Below are 14,461 nucleotides of genomic sequence, written 5' to 3' on the forward strand. Positions count from 1 at the left end.
TAAAACGACCAATGTTTCAGACATTTTTATCATTCTGCTGAACATTTTTTTCAATTCTTTACAACCGTGGGATCAGAATTCAAACACAGAAACAGCTGCAGCATTAAGAAAAGGCTTTTAGATGAACAATGCCAGTTTAAAATATTTTTGCCGTCTCTTCAGTTTCATGAAAATACTCTTTTGCCCCTGTGTGTTTTCTTACCAATTACATTTGCTTCACAGCAAATGAGTCTGAGGGCTGCTAGCCTCCTGTGGTAGTATTTCCTTTTTGTGCAAGCCAGTTCTCGTTTGGTAATTATGTACAAAACATGCCACATCCTCTTAGCATTTCCCACCATTTTAACACAGTGATGAAAACCATGCATTCAAGCCATGCTGAAGGGGGAAAAAAAAAAAAGTTCTGTTTAGAGTAAGAAGAGAGCTGGAAAACTAAAACTGCGATAAAAACAAGTTTAATCCACCATATAAATCTGACAGCATAATAAAAAGCAGAGTCAGGTCACCTTAAAATATTTATCTCAAGGTCTGAGGGGCATTTACTGAGACTGCACAGTCAATGGTTCAAAGATTTCATCTGCACAATTGTGGCCTAAGATAATAAACTCATGGTAGTTGCATGGAGTGGCAGTTAGCCACACAAATCTTTGCAAGATGACCTATTCTGCAGCATCATAGTAGAATCTAAAACCTTCCTCTCCAATGCACAGATGCTGTCACACATAAATAGGACCAAAGTTCTATAATTGTCTTGAATTATGGAGCTCTGAACATGCATTCACCATTTTATGCCTTGATCCAAACCAAGGAAGTTATTGTTAAAAAAATAAAAACAGATTTCTGTCACAGGAACCTATGGTCCACCCACAGCTTATTTTACTACTGGAGGTTTAAAGGTCATACCCTGGATAAAACCATTCGTCCCCTGCCTTCAGTTTATCCTAGATTGGGTAATAGGTCCAGTTGGGAAAGATGGATCTCTACCCCCAGAGACATTCCAGCCCATTCTGGGGATCTCAAAATATTTCCAGGCCAGAAAGGAAATATATTTCCACCCGCCTCTTCTGGGTGTGGCTTGCTCACTTCTCCTCAGGGATCGGCTCATTGTGGATGAGTGTGTTGGTTCTGAAGTCCGCTGGCTACGGAATCCTGACACTGCCCAAAAAACACAATTTCAATAAACTTGTTTAAACCTGTCCTGTTCAAGAGTCTCTTGGTTGAGAACCCATCATGAGAAGGCCCCCTTAAAGTGGGAAATGCCCAGAAACCCAGAGGCACCCTGGTCAGGAGCCTGTATCCCACAACTGACTATTTTGGAAGTGGAGGATCAGCAGCTGTTTCTCCTGGATGATGGAGCTCCACAACCCATCTGTAAGGCTGAGTCTAGCCACCATAAAGATAATGCCCATTTCAGCCACTCATATCTGAAATCCAGTTTTCCCAGTCATGATCCATGTCTCATGACAATGATAGAAACAAAGAAGTCAACAGATGGATGCTATGGATAAAAGCAATATCTACATTTGAGCAGATGGCATCCCAGTTCCTCCATCAGTGTCTTCCTCCATCGCATGATCATCACTTGTGAAAAAAGAAAAGGTACTTGAACTTCTTCTCTAGGAAGAGTAGAAACTGGGCCCTGAGCCAGATGGGGAAGTTCACCTTTTTCTGGTTAAGAACCCTGGCCTCAGAGTTATAGTAGCTTTACACTTGACTGTGAACCACTCTAGTGCTCACTGAAGGTCAGTTTCTAATCATCTGCAAAAAGCAAAGATTTCTATACCAGACACCCTCTTCTCTACAACTACACCATGAGATCTTTCATGAACACTGCAAACAGGATCTGTGACAGCAGCCTGCACTCACTGAGTCCAACCTGCTCTGGGAATAAAGTTGACTTTGTGCTGAAAATTTGGATACATTTTTTGCTATGGATTACCATATACCCCCTACTCCAACAGCAACCTGGCTAAGAATGGTGATCCCTTGATAGTTGGACTCCCCCCTCCCCTAAGGTCCTTGAACTCTGCTGTCTGTGTAGTACGTGGTGGCCAGATTAAGGAGATCTTTCCACCACCCAACTATAACCTCCATCTGGAGCTTCAGTTCCCCTGCTGCCAAGATCAAACACTGCCTGGGGTGGTCCCCATTTTCCCATTCCAGATAATTTTTCCAGAACCTTCCAAGTCCTTCACCATAGCATCTCCTCTGCACCCAATGTTTGGCCTCTGCAACCACAGAAGTAGTATCAGAATCAGCTTTATTGCCAAGTTCGTGCATACAAACAAGGAATTTGACTCCGGTACACTTTGCTCTATTGTTCTGTTTTTGCATTACAGAATATACAAATTTACAATTTACAATGTACACATATCTAATAGAAAAGGTGCATTTGCAACATCTGTATGCTGTTGTTTTGTACTCTATTAAATGTTCAACAGAGAAACAGCCTGGGGGAAGAAACTGTCTCTGTGGTGGCTGGCTTTAGTAAACAGTGCTCTGTAGCGGCGGCCTGAAGGTAAAACTCTAAACAGTTTATGTGCACGGTGTGTGGGGTCGGCAGAGATTTTGGCAGCTCTTTTCTTGACCCTAGACCCGTAGAAGTCCTGGATGGAGGGAAGGTCAGTTCTGATTATTCTCTCTGCAGTCCTGATTATTCGTTGCAGTCTGGACCTGTCCTGTTTTGTGGATGAGCCAAACCACACTGAGATAGATGAAGACAAGACAGACTGAATGATGGCAGTGTAGAAGATGACCAGCAGCTCCTGTGGAAGGTTGAACTTCTCGAGTTGCCTCAGGAAGTAGAGTCTCTGCTGGACCTTCTTTCGAACAATGTCTATGTGTGAAGACCATCTCAGGTCCTCAGAGATGGTGGTTCCTAAGAACCTGAAGTGGTCCACGGCCGATACAGTGTTGTTGAGGATGGTGAGGGGGGTGTATGGGGGTGGTGTTCTCCGAAAGTCCACCACCATTTCCACAGTCTTGAGTGGGTTCAGTTCAAGGTAGTTCTGACCGCACCAGTGTACCAGCCGATCCACCTGCTGTCTGTATGCAGACTCATCACCGTCCTGGATCAGTCCAATGACAGTGGTGTCGTCTGCAAACTTAAAGAGTTTCACGGACAAGTCCGATGAGGTGCAGTCATTTGTGTACAGAGAGAAGAGGAGTGGGGATAGAACACACCCCTGGGGGGCACCAGTACTTATTGATCTGGATCGGGAGAAGATGCTCCCCAGTCTCACCTGCTGCTGTCGGTCCATCAGGAAGCTGTTGATCCACTGACAGGTGGAGGCTGGGACATTGAGCTGGGTGAGCTTCTGGTGGAGGATGTCTGGTATAGTGTTGAAGGCCGAGCTGAAGTCTACAAACAGGATCCTGGCGTACGTCCCTGGACGGTCGAGGTGTTGCAGGATGAAGTGTAGACCTAAGCTAACAGCATCATCTGCCGACCTGTTTGCTCGGTAAGCAAATTGCAGGGGGCCAGTGATGTCTTTCAGGTGCTTCAGCACCAGCCGCTCAAAGGATTTCATGACCACAGACGTCAGGGCTACAGGCCTGTAGTCATTTAATCCTAGGATGGTGGGTTTCTTGGGAACCGGGATGATGGTGGATCGTTTGAGGCAGGAGGGGACCTCACATTTCTCCAGTGACTTGTTGAAGATCTTTGTGAAGATCGGAGCGAGTTGATGTGCGCAGGCTTTTAGACATGATGGGGAGACGTTATCAGGTCCTCCAGCTTTCTTTGTTTTCATGCGCTGAAAGAGCCTGTTTACCTCTTCCTCGGAGATCTTTAGTGCAGGCAGGTTTTTGTCTCTGGTGGGACACTTACTATGCTGTCTGTATTTGGGGAGTTCATTGGAGAGGTTTGCTCTGTTAAAATCTCACAGTATTATGATGAAAGAGTCCGTGTATTTTTTCTCCAGGTCTGTAATCAGCTCAGCAAGATGTTTTTCCGCGGCAGAAGTGCAGCCATGCGGTGGAAAATATGAGCCGATTATTATAAACAAGGAAAACTCTCTCGGTGAATAAAACGGTTTACAGATTATGGAAAATGACTCCAGATCCGGACTACATGTTTTCCCAGCACTTATGTCTCTGCACCAACCTTCATTTATATAGAAGCAGATTCCGCCACCTCGCTTCTTCCCCGATAGCTCCGCTCTGCGATCCGCTCTGAGCAGCTGGAAGTCCGGCAACAGCATTGCGCGGTCCGGGATGTTTTCACTCAGCCATGTCTCAGTGAAGCAGAGAACCGCTGATCCGCGGAGGTCCGTGTTTTTACCGGTGAGAAGAAGCAGCTCGTCCATCTTGTTGTTGAGAGAGCGGACATTTGCCAGGTGGATTGAAGGCAGTGGTGTGCGAAGTCCTCTTTTGCGGAGCTTTACCAGCGCGCCAGCACGTTTTCCCCTCCGCCGTTTTTGGCGCAGAATCCCATATAGAGCCGCAGCTCCACTCGTCAGAAGCTCAGTGAACCTCGGATCAATGAAAGATGGTGTGGTCTCTACTGAATGAGACCACAGTACTGTGGCCCGACACCACAGAACTGTGGCTCGAAAAACATAAAAACACACAAAATACAAAAACAAAGAGAGAGCGAAGCTCCGAGGCTGCCATCGTCGGCGCCATCTTGAACAGCCATAGTTCCTCTGCTTTGGCCACCTGCCACCCAGTTGTTGTTTCAGGGTTCCTTCATTTTATCATTTACATTTATTAACTGGTGAAAAAAACAAAAACAAAAAAACAAACAAAAACAGACATGATCTTAGCATCATTTAAATGTTTAAATTCTTAAGATCATGTCTCTTCCACAAGAGCTCACCTTTTTTATTATTATTTTTTAAACGCACATTTTGTACAATTTTAAATTACCTTACTCAGTTGCACATTTCTTGTAATGGCAGTATGCAATTTTTTATAATTTCACAGGATTGTTTCTTATGCTGTAAATTTACCTTCATCTACAGTCGTTTTTTTGTTGTTGTTGTTTTAGCCTTTTTGTAAATATGTATGCTTCCATTTGCCCTTTACTTTGTAGGTACACCTGAATTTCCCTGCTATGGGACAAAAAAAAAAAGGATGGTTTTATTTTATTCTTGTGCTTCCGTCGGCTTTTAAATCCAAACTAAAATTTAAAAAAATGTCTTGTGTATGAAGTCCAATAAAATGAAGCCCCGTCTTATATTAGAGATCTAGCTGTATAGAGCATTGAACTTTCATCCCTAGACTGCCAGACGATAACTAAGTATGTGGGAAATAACTGGGATCATTGCAGTAAGTGACGTAGGCCTGACGCATTAAGTACTCAAAATATTAAACTGTTCAATGAGGACACTTAATAGACAACAGATAAATGAGACCAGACTCAATGTTTGACAAAATGTGCCTGATTTCTTCACCCTTCACAAAGGAAAATGTTTTTAGAAATGCTAACACCTTATATGTCAATCTGAGTCGCTACTAATCTTACAAAGATACAATTTTTCTAACATCAATAATTCGGTGGTAGGAGAAATTCCTATCTTTACAGTGAGAGCCTCTGATGCTACTTTGGTTTAGTCTGAAGCACAGCACACATGCAGAAGCTCTCATGCCAGGTCAAATAAGGACAAGAATAAGATATCTGTGACAGGAGCAGTCACTGCAGGATTTTACCTGAAAACAGACACTGCTTGATATTTGTCGCAGGTCGTCTTTGATCATGGAAGCACTAATATTGGTGGTTGGTATGTCTTTGACACTGAATGACCACAGATTCAAGCTCACAACTTGATTTTTGTTTCATAACAAAATATTTTAAGACTTCTGATAATCAGGGTAATGCCTGGCATAGTGGTAGAGCAGGTGCATTATCTACAGAGGGTATTAGGCCTTGACACAGTGGTCCCAGGTTTGATTCCCACCCTCACTGGCCCATTTTTGCTGTCTAAATATTGTGAATAAAAGGTAATTAGAAACAAATTATTTAAAAAAAATAAAAAGACAGCCAAGTATCACAGCAATAGCCACTTTAAAACCTCAGGCTTTTATTTTGAAGGTAGTTCTTTTACTGTACTCCTTCCTGAAAGACCTGGCAATGAAGACATTGAGAGGTAGCTTTGCACAATTGGCAGTTACTCTGTGTGGTGTAATGTCAAAGTGCATATTTCATATTGAGTGAGGAAATCAATCAGTATACAGGGAAGGATGATTAATTAGCATCAACAGGGGAGATGGTTGGAAAAAGAGGAAGGTAGTGAAAGAGTTGGGATCAGTGGGAACTGAGGACATCTAGATTTTGAGGCATCGACAATAAAACAGAGCACTGATATTCACTCATTTATTCATTTCCCATACCTGCCTAATCCTTGTAGGGTTGTAGGAGGGTTTGGTGCCTATCAGGATACACCCTGGACCGATCAGTCCATTACAAGGCCATCATAGAGACATGACAAACATCTATATGGACACATAGCAGAACAATTTATTATTTTAAATTGATCCAACCTGTATGTTTTGAGCCTTAGACACAACCAGGAGTGCACAGAAACAACCCATGTTGTTTACTTGAGACTAGTTGCCTTCCATCTCACCTCCTGAATAGAGGTGTGATATATATGCTTCCAATAGGTCAAATCATCAGGTAGCATGGGATATATTTTCACTGTTATGCTGATGATACTCAGCTTTACTTATCCATAAATCCTGATGAACCCAACCAGTTAGACTACAAGCATGTCTTGAAGATATAAAAACTTGGATGACTTTAAATGTTTTGCTTCTAAATTCAGACAAGACAGAAGTTGTCGTCTTTGGACCGGAATCTTTAAAAAAGAAACTGCTTAGTCAATCACTTAACCTGGATGGCATTAAATTGACCTCCGGTAATAAAGTAAAAAACCTTGGTGTTATTTTTGACCAGGACATGTCATTTAAATCCCATATTAAACAGGTTTCTAGGATTTCCTTCTTTCACCTCTGGAACATTGCCAAAATTAGAAATATTCTGTCCAGGAGTGACGCTGAAAAACTAGTCCATGCATTTGTTACTTCAAGGCTGCACTATTGTAATTCTTTACTATCAGGATGTCCACAAAATGCAGTTGAAAACCTTCAGCTGATTCAGAATGCTGCAGCAAGAGTTCTGATGAAAATTAAAAAGAGAGCTCATATTTCTCCTATTTTAGCTTCCCTTCATTGGCTCCCTGTTAAATCCAGAATAGAATTTAAAATGATCCTCCTCACATATAAAGCCCTTAATGATCTAGCTCCATCATACATCAGAGATCTGATTGATCCATATGTTCCTAACAGAGCACTTCGTTCTCAGACTGCAGGTTTACTGGTGGTTCCTAGAGTCTCTAGAAGTAGAATGGGAGGCAGATCTTTTAGTAATCAGGCTCCTCTCCTGTGGAACCAGCTCCCAGTTTTAGTCTGTGAGGCAGACACCCTGTCTACTTTTAAGGTTAGGCTTAAAACTTTCCTTTTTGATAAAGCTTATAGTTAGAGGGGCTTAGTTTAGGGAGCCGTCCTCCCTCCCTGTTGGTTGGAATAAGGGGGAGTCAGGTTTAGCCTAAACCAGCTCAGTTATGGTTTAGGTGCAAACACACCCTCCATTTCTGCTACCTGTATGACCCCTTCTCTTTTCCAATGGTTATAATCAGTCTGACAGAGAGAGGTATCCCAATTCTCTCTTTTCTCATCTTAGAAGCTACACCTGGCCTCGCTCTGTGTCTACCTGTGACACCTTTCTGGAGAGTGGCATCATCCGAGCTTCTGCTGGCAACAATTTAATGCTCACCTTCTACAGATGATCCACATGGCCCTGTCCTGTCTTTTAGTGTTTAACCCTTTCTTTCTCCTAGACATGGCTACTGACTGAGCTTTTACTGTGACTAACTCTATGTGCTCTCTTTCAGACTCTAATCTTGAAAACTGGCTCAGAGTTTATCTGTTCTTTCTTTCTAGGTGAAACGACTAAAGGAGCTACATCCATTAACATTTACTTTTCCTTTGCATAGAAAGTACTCCTGGATCAGTGCTTCTTTGTTCTCTTTGTATCTCTGCTCTGTTCTCTCAAACCCCCAGTCAGTCGTGGCAGATGGCCGCTCACACTGAGCCTGGTTCTGCTGGAGGTTTCTTCCTGTTAAAAGGGAGATTTTCCTCTCCACTGTCGCTACATGCATGCTCAGTATGAGGGATTGCTGCAAAGTCAACGCCAGTGACTGTCCACTGTCTCTACATGCTCATCCAGGAGGAGTGAATGCTGCAAGTCACTGACCGGATGCAATCTGCTGGGTTCCCTTAGATAGAAAAACGTTTTATCCAATTTGAATAAATAACTAACTCTGACTGCACTGTTCAATGGTTAGGATTAATTGGAATGTAAGAATCGGACTTTTGTGAAGTGCCTTGAGACGACGTGTGTTGTGAATTGGGGCTATATAAATAAAACTGTATTGAATTGATCTCTCCACGTATTAAAAGCTGGTACATTTGCATTTTACAAACATGGCAATGGTTGTTGTTTCAAGAAAAAATAGCCAAGGGAAACATATATGGTGTGTGTGGAGGTGGCTCCCCAAAATGGGTCCTTGAGGTATTCCAAAACTGGTAGGAGCTCTTGACAACTAACAAGTTTTAGTCAGTCCACGCTACGAAAAGGGTTTAACAATATAAAGTGTGTACTGAGATCCAGAGGGGTTTAAATTGCAAATGTAATTATCTTCAAAAGCAAGAGCAGGTTATTGGTGACTTTCAATCAACAATATATGGCCTAGTTCAGGGCAGACTCTGCAACAAAAGTATTTCCTGGAGCTCCCAAAAACTGGAAGTTATGTCAAGGGTGGAGGTAAAATGAATGTCTTTTTTACTTTTGTTTTAGTGCTGAAAATGTCTGAACATTCCCTAAAACAGGACAACTCAGATTCTATGAGATTAACCTCAAAAGACAAAAAGGATTGCAATATGTCTGACCAAATCATCAGCTGGTTACTCCAAGGAGTAGATACAACCCAAATAAACTGGGTAGGAGATGCTTAAATGATGCTTAAATAGTTTTTAAAGTATTGTGAAAGACTATGAGCAGTCAGTATCTTACCTGCAGGAGATGTCTCTCTAAATGGGAAACAGAAGTTTGGACCACACAAGCAAGCTAAAAGCTAATCAAGAAGGAGTTGCCAAAGGGGATTTCTGCTATCTTGATTGAATTCCATACAAACACCATTAATGAGCATTTGCACCACTTAGCATAAAAGTAGCTGGCTATGGTTTAATGATGCTTGGTGGTCCAAGGTATCCTTGACTGAGAACCCTAGTAATATACAGGCAGGGGTGATTAGAAATGAGAGGCAGGTGCTGAAGGAGGAGCTGGGAACAGGAACAACTGCAGACATCTACCACAAATGGATAGCTATTAAAATTGCAGTCTCTTCAGGATGTACGGCACAGTTCAGAAATTTACATGACAACAAAAAATATTTTGACTATTTGCTCTTGATGATGTGGTTGAACCTTTCCTTCTCCAGGATACACTGAATATACAGCAAAACATTTAATGATTTAAAGTACACAATGGAGGAGTAGGTTTAAATCTATGGTGTATTTTTTTGACAAATCCACAAAAGGTCAAAAGTACACATAAATGCTCAAATATATACATACACCCCCACCAAGATTTGATCCGTCAGCAAGCCTAATTCTGTCTGATCATAGTTTAGAGGGTTTTTAAATAGTTGATGCCAGGACTGCTTCATGTATTCTAAAACCAGTTTAGACAAGTTTGAACCATCTGACCCAAACTGTCTCCTTCAGATGAAAGAAAATTTGTTGGAATGTTCAGGAACAGTCCAGAAGACTCCAAGGGTCTAAACTATTTAGACTTTTACCTTTAGGGTGGCGCTACACTGCACTGTTTGCAAAAATCAACAAACACAGAGACCGTTTCTTCTCCCAGGGTGTCTCTCTGATGAAGACAATGAACACCTTCCATCCTGAGTAGTCAGCTACTCTGCTGTGAAACAAAAACGTATAAGCTCTATCACACCCTGCCTTTCTTTTTTCTTTATATATATATTAAATAAGAAAAAGTGGGCTGTACACTCACACACATGTACATGCTGCTCTTTTATTTTTATTTCCTTTAAAGTTTATATATTTATAGTTAATTGGTTCAATGTGATAGTTGGAAACCAAAGTCAAATTCCTTTTTTTGTGCACACTTTCTTAACCAATAAAACTGGTTCTGATACTGGTAAGATTAAACTGTTCAGCAACAAAGGCACCAGGTAGGCCATGCATTAAAACCACCTCATGGTCATTGTTTAGTAAAGTAGAGGATCCATTATGCAGTGGCCCAAAAGCCCTGAACACTGCTGGAGTGCATGCATCATAAGCTAAAAAAGTAATTTCTCCAGGATAATGATCAACAACACTTGGCTAAATCAAGGCAGAAATGATTCACCGGCAGAAAATCAACCTTCTCCCACAGACCTCTCAGTCCCTAGATCTATATCTTATAGAGAACCACAAGGAGAGCTGGAACATATAGAGATTTTTTAAAGAGGAATTTTTAAAGATTCCTCTCTCTGTATGTTCCAGAAGTCATCTACTGCTGGTAAAATTGAGTTGTACAAAGTATAAAAAGCAAGAAATTTATCAGAAATAAAAGTTTTCTTGACGCTTTTCCTCACAAAACAAATTAACTCATATTAAAGGTTAGATTTTTCCAACATTTTCAGTGTGGGATTTATGCTGCTGTAATAGGTGAATTTATTTTAATGCTTTACTGGGGGCGTTGATAAATGTGGCTGACACTGTATACGAAGACCAGCGTGGAAAACTGAAAAGAATTCATTTAACTGCCTTCTGGTATCAAGGAAGCTTCCATCAAAATATCTCATAATCCAATTAGTTTAATCTGTGCAGGCCTGAATGTGTAAAAAGAACACATTATGTCTTGCTGCTGGGAAAAAGGAGGAACAAAGAAATACAGACATAACCATGCTGACAGGAAAAGTTTACTTCTTTATTTAGTTGAATATAAAGCAAGGTTTGCAGGCAGAGAGTAAGAACAGCCTGTTATCAGAGGGCAAGCACTGAACAACAAATGACACAACAACCTAACAACCAGCTTGTGCAAGGTGCCAGGCATCTATACTCTGGGGATGATTAGATAATGGAAAAAAGGCGAGGGAGGTGTAGGATGGAGGTGACTGGAATCAAGAGGACAATCGGAGGACATCTAGTGGGTGGACAAAGTACAACAAAAGGGAAAAAATGGATGATCCACAGGGCTGGGACATTTCTGTTTGTAGTGGGTTGCCGGGCTGATCATCAAGTATTTTAGCATATATAATGTGTTTAAAATAATAATAATATCATATATCCATCCTTCAAACCTACCCACTTATCCATGCTGGATTGTGTGGGGCTGATGCCTATTTCTGTGTGTCTCTACAAGGACACATAGAGACACACAGGACAAGCAGCCATGTTCTTTGACTGGAAGGAAGCCGGAGACCTGAGGAAAACCCACCCAATGAATGGAGAGAACATGCAAACTACATCCAGATAGAGCCTGGACCTGGATTCAAACCCATAGCGTTCTTTCTGCACGGTTCAGGGTTTTAATCCACAACTTCAGCTTGTATAAAGCTTATGTACCTTGTTCAAAAAGAGCACCAGCCAAGTATTGAGTGCATATACTGCATAGTACATGACAATACTTTTCTGTAGGAACTAATTTCTGTTCTCTGATGTAGCATTCTAATTTTCAGAGAAACTGATTTTGGGGTTTTCATTAGCAATAGGCCAGAATGATCAAATTTCACCTAATACATTTAAATATATTCAATTCAAATTCAAAGATACTTTATTGATCCCCGAGGGGAAATTAGAATTCCAGTACAACCCATCCAAACATACATCATGACACAAGACAAGGGGGGACAGGTCACCGAGGCTTTGCTGCCCACTCACAGGCGCTGCCCTTGCTAGATGAGAAAAGAGGCCACAGGGTAAGTAGGTAAGTAGAGGGAAAAAAATCATATTTCACACTTTATCCTTAGCAGGATACAGTTTGAGATTGCAAAAAAAACCTCAGCACAAAGAAGCAACAAGTTGACAAAACAACATCATGCTGGGAACGGTGAAGGTGGTGTGAGGGGTGCATATATTTATCTCGAGCATGCGTGTGTGTGTGCAAGTGAGTGTGTGCAAGTAAGTCCATGAAGCTCTGTCACAGAGGCCATTGTCCTTGATGGTACGTTGGAATGTTCATCAACCGGTCACAAAGTTCTGAGCTGGTCCACAGATGTCCTCAGGGAAGGGAGGGGGCAGAGGGAGCAGAGCGTCATGTTTACATAACTTCCAGGAGAAGTTGAAGATAGCCAGCCATCAAGGCCATGCAGGGGGTCCAGATTCAGAAAAACAATAATTATTTGGGTTAGGCTGACTCTTAATTAAATATATCACTCTGTGTGGAATTAATCTACATAATAAGTTTCACTTTGAATTTCTAAAATAAATAAACTTTTTGATGATATTCTAATTTATTCAGATGAACCTGTATATTGCTATTTTAGGCTACAATGGTACATTGTAAGATGCTGCACAAAGCACACAGAAAACACCGCTCTGTGGGTGCTTTATAGAGGAGGAGCAGCACTATGATATATTTAAATCAGAGTGCAATTCACTGACAAATAGCTCACAGTCAACATGAATGTATTGAAAACAGAGCTTTTAATAAATAAATAAATGTTTCAGTGTGGGCTTTTTTGCTCTTGCATAAAAATGAGTCCTAACAGTTTTAATGTTCAAACAAATATTCTGGCTCATATGCTCTAAATATGAGCAAACAGCCAATCTCACTTTTACTTTGGTCTAAACCTGGGTTTGTGACATACAGGTCCTTCTCAAAATATTAGCATATTGTGATAAAGTTCATTATTTTCCATAATGTCATGATGAAAATTTAACATTCATATATTTTAGATTCATTGCACACTAACTGAAATATTTCAGGTCTTTTATTGTCTTAATACGGATGATTTTGGCATACAGCTCATGAAAACCCAAAATTCCTATCTCAAAATTAGCATATTTCATCCGACCAATAAAAGAAAAGTGTTTTTAATACAAAAAACGTCAACCTTCAAATAATCATGTACAGTTATGCACTCAATACTTGGTTGGGAATCCTTTTGCAGAAATGACTGCTTCAATGCGGCGTGGCATGGAGGCAATCAGCCTGTGGCACTGCTGAGGTCTTATGGAGGCCCAGGATGCTTCGATAGCAGCCTTTAGCTCATCCAGAGTGTTGGGTCTTGAGTCTCTCAACGTTCTCTTCGCAATATCCCACAGATTCTCTATGGGGTTCAGGTCAAGAGAGTTGGCAAGCCAATTGAGCACAGTGATACCATGGTCAGTAAACCATTTACCAGTGGTTTTGGCACTGTGAGCAGGTGCCAGGTCATGCTGAAAAATGAAATCTTCATCTCCATAAAGCTTTTCAGCAGATGGAAGCATGAAGTGCTCCAAAATCTCCTGATAGCTAGCTGCATTGACCCTGCCCTTGATAAAACACAGTTGACCAACACCAGCAGCTGACACGGCACCCCAGACCATCACTGACTGTGGGTACTTGACACTGGACTTCTGGCATTTTGGCATTTCCTTCTCCCCAGTCTTCCTCCAGACTCTGGCACCTTGATTTCCAAATGACATGCAGAATTTGCTTTCATCCGAAAAAAGTACTTTGGACCACTGAGCCACAGTCCAGTGCTGCTTCTCTGTAGCCCAGGTCAGGCGCTTCTGCCGCTGTTTCTGGTTCAAAAGTGGCTTGACCTGGGGAATGCGGCACCTGTAGCCCATTTCCTGCACACGCCTGTGCACGGTGGCTCTGGATGTTCCTACTCCAGACTCAGTCCACTGCTTCTGCAGGTCCCCCAAGGTCTGGAATCGGCCCTTCTCCACAATCTTCCTCAGGGTCCGGTCACCTCTTCTCGTTGTGCAGCGTTTTCTGCCACACTTTTTCCTTCCCACAGACTTCCCACTGAGGTGCCTTGATACAGCACTCTGGGAACAGCCTATTCGTTCAGAAATTTCTTTCTGTGTCTTACCCTCTTGCTTGAGGGTGTCAATAGTGGCCTTCTGGACAGCAGTCAGGTCGGCAGTCTTACCCATGATTGGGTTTTGAGTGATGAACCAGGCTGGGAGTTTTAAAGGCCCCAGGAATCTTTTGCAGGTGTTTAGAGTTAACTCGTTGATTCAGATGATTAGGTTCATAGCTCGTTTAGAGACCCTTTTAATGATATGCTAATTTTGTGAGATAGGAATTTTGGGTTTTCATGAGCTGTATGCCAAAATCATCTGTATTAAGACAATAAAAGACCTGATATATTTCAGTTAGTGTGCAATGAATCTAAAATATATGAATGTTAAATTTTCATCATGACATTATGGAAAATAATGAACTTTATCACAA

General features: G+C 41.6%; 1 long non-coding RNA gene across 1 annotated transcript; it reads right to left on the reverse strand.

The window, feature by feature from the left end:
- Positions 1 to 499: 499 nt before the first annotated feature.
- Positions 500 to 9,230, reverse strand: LOC124876859. The gene is made up of 3 exons (XR_007040387.1): positions 9,074 to 9,230; positions 6,331 to 6,432; positions 500 to 2,225 (listed from the first exon to the last, which is right to left on the reverse strand). It is a non-coding gene; the product is annotated as an uncharacterized LOC124876859 (long non-coding RNA).
- Between the last annotated feature and the right edge of the window lie 5,231 nt (positions 9,231 to 14,461).

This window comes from Girardinichthys multiradiatus, chromosome 11 (genome assembly GCF_021462225.1).
Source record: "Girardinichthys multiradiatus isolate DD_20200921_A chromosome 11, DD_fGirMul_XY1, whole genome shotgun sequence".
Taxonomy (NCBI): Eukaryota; Metazoa; Chordata; class Actinopteri; order Cyprinodontiformes; family Goodeidae; genus Girardinichthys; species Girardinichthys multiradiatus.